Below are 6,000 nucleotides of genomic sequence, written 5' to 3'. Positions count from 1 at the left end.
ATTGTACAGCTCCAGTCTAATATTTAGTCATTTTTATTATTATATTTGGGTTAAAAATGGAAAGCTACACCAGCAACACACAGCAGAGGGACTGTCTTGATACTCTCTGGAGTTTTGCCTGCTCCCTAGCAGGGCATAGAGGTAATTTTATTCTAGAAGCTTTTGAATGCTTTACAAGTAATAGAAACCAAGTGGGAGAAGCATATTCCATATTTTAGTACTGACATTCTCATAGGAAAGAATATATAAAAAAAATTAGAGATTCAAAATACTTGCCTGTGATTCAGTACCTAAAGACTTTCTGGTATTTTTCAGAATTCCCTTGAGACATATAAATGCTTCTGAGCTAGAAGTGCCCATTGTAGCTATAGTCACTTATGCCACTTTATCAAACTAATGAGTCATTGAGTGATGCTATTCCCAGGTTCAACTCTACCGGGGAGGAAAAGCAGAAAACAAAACTGAAATTTAAACAGAATGGAATTCCTAAGAGCCAGGACAACTAGAATTTATTAATTCATACACTCCAAAGCTTACCAAAAATAATCATCTTCCGCCAGTTTTTCTCTATAGATCTTACTATCTTTCACAAAGTCTGTGCATATAGAAAAGCCTGCAGAATTTCAGTGCAAGCAATGCCATCATATCTCCTTTATTGGGTTTCCTCTTCACACAACCGTGGTTTCTGCAAAGGTCCATAAAAGAGAGATGTTTTACTGTCAGATGACAGTAAGAAGGACTTCTGCTTATATCTTGGCTGTTAGAGATCAAACCTCTCCAGCGTTTAAATTACAAGATCTCTTCACTTAGGTTAGCTGATGGTAGATACAAAGCAAATGCCTTTTCTATTGTGTAATTACATACTAGTTATTAAATACCACATCCTGGGCATTGGAGCTACAGTTCCTGATGACTGCAAGTCCTTCTTATGAGAAAACTCCTGTTCTGAGTTTAGTGGGATTATTCAAGTGAGCAAGAGCTGAATTTCTTTTTATGCTATTGTAGATTACATTTGATATCATTAGAATGATCAGCAAAGTATATGAGACACTTTGTATGCTAATTTTAATTGTTGTCCATGACACAGAGAAGAAATTTTACTCCAAATCTTGTTAGACATAATGTGCAAAGAACTCTGCATTTAAACTGTATAAATGTACTGCTATTTTACAAAGCGTCAGCGGGTATTCCAACTAGAAGATTCTGCCTACCAGTGTCTAGTTTTCAAGGCAATTAGTTCAGTCAGCCTGATGTAAAATAATAATAATTAAGGGAAAAAAAGTATTTTGTTTTTGCACCACAATTTATTGCTACTATTCTTGAACTCTACCACCCCCTCTTCCCTCCTCCCCCCCCCCCCCCATATTATTATAATGCTTCTGAAAGAAGGCTTTAGCTTTGTGTTCATGTCACAAAGGTAACAACCATGAGGGGGTAACATCTGAAGTTCCTTTAGAACAACATCTGCATTTAAAAATCAGAGCAAGGGAAATACTATCTGAACTTCAACTGCTACACATTTTTCTTTTACAATTAAATCTTTATCATGGTAATATTCTCTGTGGTCATACATGTTTGCTTTCCAGGAATCCTGTAACAAATACATTCATTTATTACTGGGCTTCATGAATTTCAGAGAGTGTGGCAGCATATTCATGGAAAGCAAATTTTAAATTTGCATTGGCAACTTGAACTTGAGAATTTAATTTATTCAATCAAAAATCAGAAGCATGAGAGCACCTTCCTAAAAAAGGTGGAATCTTAAGTACATAAAATGTATTTGCTTGTAAAAAACCCTACGAAATAAATGTAGCTCCACAAACTATTTTCTGAACATACATAGCAGAAAAAAAATTATTATAAGCTCAGAAATAGACAACAATGAAGGATAAGAAAAAAAAAAAAAACAACCCACAAAACCAACAAACCCTGATCTGTTGAGTGACCCACTGAAAAACCTTACAGGAATGATAAAACTGTGATGAAAATGAACCTTTAATCACTAGGATCCACTTCTGAAGAAAATGGGCTATGTTTCTGTTAATTTTTCATGATTTAATATAAAGCATACAGAAAACTAAAAGTAGCGTAATATTTTCTATGTTTTTCTTGGAAAATGGAATGTGAAACGTTATCTGTAGCATCTTACCTTCTCTCCCTTTCTCCTTTAGGACCAGAATAGCTCTTGCGACTTCCTGCAAAATCTGTATTTTTGAGCAAGCGTTTTGCATGGGCGATAGTGTCCGGAAGAGGGTGCTGTTTGGTTGTATTTGTAATTTTTCTCTGTTTCTACAGAACGACTGATACAATTGAGTATACTTTGAAATCTCCTTCCACACATTATTTTATTTTAGGCTCATTAGTGTGAAATTCCATTTTAAATAGCATAGCCTGGCTCTGAAAACTTCAATGCCAGCATAAATTCTTGCTCAGCTATATTAAGCAGAACACCTAACAAGTTAAAATTCCAAAGGTGCTTTGCGTCTCTTGACTAGCTGCTACCTGTATCTTGTGATATAAAGGTAAATTCAGGTAATATGGTTGTTGTTCCCTGGGGTTTTCATAAAATACTCATGAAAATGAGATGAACATCTTGCAAGGATATTTCTGTGAATGCTCACAAATTAAGGAAAAAAAACACATCTGAAAAACAAGCAAAGAAATAAAAACACATTGCACACCAGACTTTGCAGCTTTTCAGTTTAAAATAACTTGATTATCTTATCTAACCAACAATGTCCCCCTCCTTGGAGATGAATATGTTTACCTGCATGTTGCTTGTGAGGGGGAACAGAAGCAGCAGTACTGCGGCTGGAGAAAGCCAGCAGTACTGCTGGGCAGCAGTACTGCCAAAGACATTGCCTTTTTCAGGTCTTTATCACCACTTCCCATGTGGAGCATTTCCACCTCCAGCACCTTACAACAGGGCAGTCATCGTGAATGCTCCCTACTCAGCTTCAGTTAACACATTGGTGTAAACTGTCTTGGGTTGATTTTGGGTGGAAGGGCTTGGGAAACACCCAGATGGCTCTGCTGGGGGCTCAGGCTGGCTGGCCCACAGTAGCCCTTCTGTTCACTTACCTGCTTCAAAGTGAATTTTTGCTTACACCCTTATGGCTGCAGCTCAGATTTATAAACCAAAAACTATCAAACACCATCTTATGATATCCTGTAGTATTTACTTAATAATGGGTCCTCAGGGAGATTAGGGCCCACCCGAGGTTTGTGGTGGTGGTGTGGGTGGAGTGTGCCCCATTTTAATTGTTGGGAAAGGAGATAACTTACCTCCTTCAAGATCGCACCTGCTTCTCCATCTGATTTTCAACATACTCACATGGACATTTCAATTCCAGGCAAGATTTATCATGTGGGATGGGTCAGCATAAAATGTACGTACTTGCGTTGGCCTCTTTGACCATGGTTGGCTTTTACCCCAAGTCATTCCTTTGACTCTGCTGCTGAGAGTTGGAGAACTATACTAACTACAAGGTTGAACATCCTAAAAGAGTGGTGGCAGCTGAGTCAGCGCAGCAGGTGAGATCGTCAGGCAGGGATGAGCAGTGGCACATAGGGCAGTGCTGAACCTTAGGGATTGGGGGAGAGTTATCTTTTATTTATGGAGGGTTAAGATTTTATACTGCCGATCTTTGAGTCATGCTGAAATTTCAAAAGAACTTGATACCTTCAACTGTCTGTTACCTAAAGCCCCTTCATCTTAAACATTTTTCTAGTTGACATTCTTCGAAAATCAGCAAAAGTTTGTGTGGAATATTTCAGGGAGAAGTGAGCGGCATTTCTTAGAATTTATGGGACAAACCAGCTTTGTGTGGCATTCATGTTAGTAATGTCTCCTATTTACGTGCAGCGAAGCCTGAACTTGTACAAGCTGAGGTGCCTTTGCTTCTCAGTTTGTGCTGCAGCTGTTCTGTGCAGTAGGTAAAACAAAAGGTTTTAATTAAAACTGACATTGCTGCACCTTGTGCAGCTAGTGACAGCCCTGTTGAAAAGTATCATGAGAAGTGTGGAAGCCCACTGTAAGAGCCTGCCCTCCTGTTTGCATCCCAGCATTAATGGGCTTCTCAATCTGGCAAGTGAAAACATCCCTTCATTTTTTTTTTTTTTTTGATGGAGAATTACTTTTCTGACAAAAATTGCTGTTCAAAGCATGCAAACAAATACTTTTCATTGGCTACAGACTGAAGGAAAAAGGTCATTCAGTGGTTTTGAAAGTATCTAGAAACAAGAACATTCTCCATCAGTTCTCAGCAAAATGTTTCCAGCTTTGCAAGGAAAAATCAAACAGGTTCACAGATTTGACTTTTCCAATTAAAAATCGTTTTTTTACGGAAAGCCATTCTGATTAGTTTTAATGAGAGGTAAGCAATGGTAAATGACATCCTGTGTCTACAAATTATGCATTTGGGTTCAGAGCTGCCCTGCAGCCTCCATTTAACACCAGAAGGACCTGGTTCAGAGTCTTGTTTTGTACCACTTTGACATTTCAAGGATTCACAGGAGCCAGTTTACTGCAGGGCAATGCCCATTAACCCTGCCTAGCAGGGCATGTGAATTCGCAATTACATGATGCTGCGCCCTCTCCACATCCGCTTTTCCATTTAAAGCCTCACTTTTCTGTTACAAAGGAATTAAAATATTTACAGGAAACCATTGCACAGTGTAACTGCACTGGGTCACTGTGGTAATTTTATGTCCTGTTACTCCGTCCAGAGCATTTGGGACGTTGCTGTGCAGAAGGGAATCTAGTGAGGGACGCAGCAATCTTTACCTGTAATAACTGCCCCATATGGACTTCATTAGCCTATGATTTCCTAATATATGTCAGAGATGAAGGTTAAACGATCCTAAATTGTGGAGAAGAAAGCACGGCTTAAAACTACTTTTTCTCCCCAACTAATTTTGTGCACTCAGTCAATAAAAAAAAAATTCTATTCCTGATTACATTATTTCTAATTGTAAATATTATGAATGCATAAACTGAGCCACTAAGGCATGCATTTAATCCTGAAACCTGAGGTTATACTTCTACCAACATATTATAGTGAAAACTCAAATAGCAAAGGGTTTTCTACTGTTAAGAAGTTGCAAAACTTCTGTGTCTTCCATTATTCTGATAAGGATCATTTTTGTTTACTGCTGCTCAAAAGTCTAATCAAAAAGTGATCAACTTCAGAGAGGAAAAACATATCAACAAGGATTTAAAAAATATAAATTAATCCAAAATATTCTGGGAAGTCTAAGGGACTGATGTTAGTGTCCCATATTTGCCAACTAGAGAGGGGATACTGGACACAATGGCGAGTAGACAGTCAAGCTGAAGATAAGACACCAGCCTGTGGCTGCAGCTAGTAGCAACATCTGTACATTTTTATATGTTCTTATGCTTTTCGTTGTACAGGCAGAAACAGAAAGACAGTCCTAGCCCAGAGGAGTGTACAGCCCCAGTAAGACTCAAATCCAGTGAACTGGCAGAGAAGAAAACAAATGAGATGACTAAAGAGAGATTTCACATTTGCTTTTGCAGGTTTTTTTTTTTGGTTTTTCTTGGTTTTTGTTCTCCAGATACAGCTTTCTCCCCCTGACACGAAATCCCACCAGTTTGGAAAGTGTAATCCAGAAGGCACGTAAGGGAGCATGGAAATTCCACAGATACTTGGTCAATCCTTAACCTAAAGACATTGTTTAGTCTGCAGCTGCCACACCATGCTGCTGTGGTGGGATGATATACGTGATTCCTGCATATTGTTCGGAGATCCCGCTGAACCTCTAGGATAAATAGCACAGGATAAATGTCAGGGCATTTTTTCACGTTAAATGGGAAGCCAAACAAAGCAGCTACTCTTCATAGGTTGAGTGCATAACTGATGAAGAGAGAAAAAAATACAAGGGCTGACCATCACCTATTATCACTTCATTACATGTTATTTATGTTACATGAGCATTTGGTGGCATCAAGCAGCAGCCAGGGCTTCACTGTACAAG

The sequence above is a fragment of the Strigops habroptila genome, chromosome 13, assembly GCF_004027225.2.
Source record: "Strigops habroptila isolate Jane chromosome 13, bStrHab1.2.pri, whole genome shotgun sequence".
NCBI classification, from domain to species: domain Eukaryota; kingdom Metazoa; phylum Chordata; class Aves; order Psittaciformes; family Psittacidae; genus Strigops; species Strigops habroptila.
The sequence above is the reverse complement of the archived record's forward strand: the minus strand, read 5'-3'. Positions refer to the sequence as shown.